Here is a 1,019-nt window from a genome sequence, read left to right as displayed (position 1 = left end):
TCCCCTTTCTGTTTTTCTCCATTTCATAGTCTCTCATCTCTCCACTGCAATGGCAAGCTCAGCTAGCATTCTTTTCTGTTTATTTGTACGTTTTTGGCTCCTGTTCCTCTCTCCTCTCTCCCATATCCATCTTAGCTCCACACATAACAATCTCCCCGATACATTCTGCCTACCTGCACTGTGCGCTTAACATCACACCACCAAGCAGCACAGGCACGGCCTACTGGAACCTGCCCTGCACTGATTACTGACCCACCGTGGTGGCTGTAGTAAGTGCCACAAACAACTGTCCCAATAACTCCTCTTCAGCTAGACCTGCCCTGCCGTACCATATCTGAGTGACTGACCCTGCCAATAGGAGAAGGAGACAGAAAGTATTGTGCCCACAGAAGAGCAAAGAAATAAGAACACACAGTCCGCCTGCTCAGAAATAGTCAAATTTTTCTTTAAAAAGGGACAAAAAAATTTACAATCAATAAACGAGAAAAATAACTACTGAATGTCCCGAAGACAGCAGACAATATCAAAATATTTACAAAAACAGTACAGGATGGTTCCAGTAGGCATCTAAAATAAAACACCAAATGACTTTACAGTGGAAGAAAATGCAGTAGAACTACCTGATAGGGAATTCAAATCTCTAATATTCAGAATTCTCCAAGAGCTGAGGCAAAAAGCTGACAAACATGAGAAAAAAATAGACAAATTCATGGAAAATACAGACAAAAAATTTGAAGAATTCAGGAAAATAATGCAGGAACAAGATGCGAGAATAAATTCACAACTAGATATACAAAGACAACAATTAGAAATCCAAAAGATAAACAACAAGATTTCAGAAATGCACGGTGTCATAGAAAGGCTGAGAAGCAGATTTGAAACAGTGGAAGACAGGATCAGTGGAATTGAAGACAAACACTTGGATACAACTCTGTTTGAGAACAACTCAGAAAAAAGAACAAAGAAAAATGAAGAGACCCTGAGAGTTATGTGGGATACAATCAAAAGCAAAAATTTTC

This window comes from Trichechus manatus, unplaced genomic scaffold (assembly GCF_000243295.1).
Source record: "Trichechus manatus latirostris isolate Lorelei unplaced genomic scaffold, TriManLat1.0 scaffold00031, whole genome shotgun sequence".
Lineage (NCBI taxonomy): Eukaryota > Metazoa > Chordata > Mammalia > Sirenia > Trichechidae > Trichechus > Trichechus manatus.
This window is presented reverse-complemented; position numbering follows the sequence as displayed.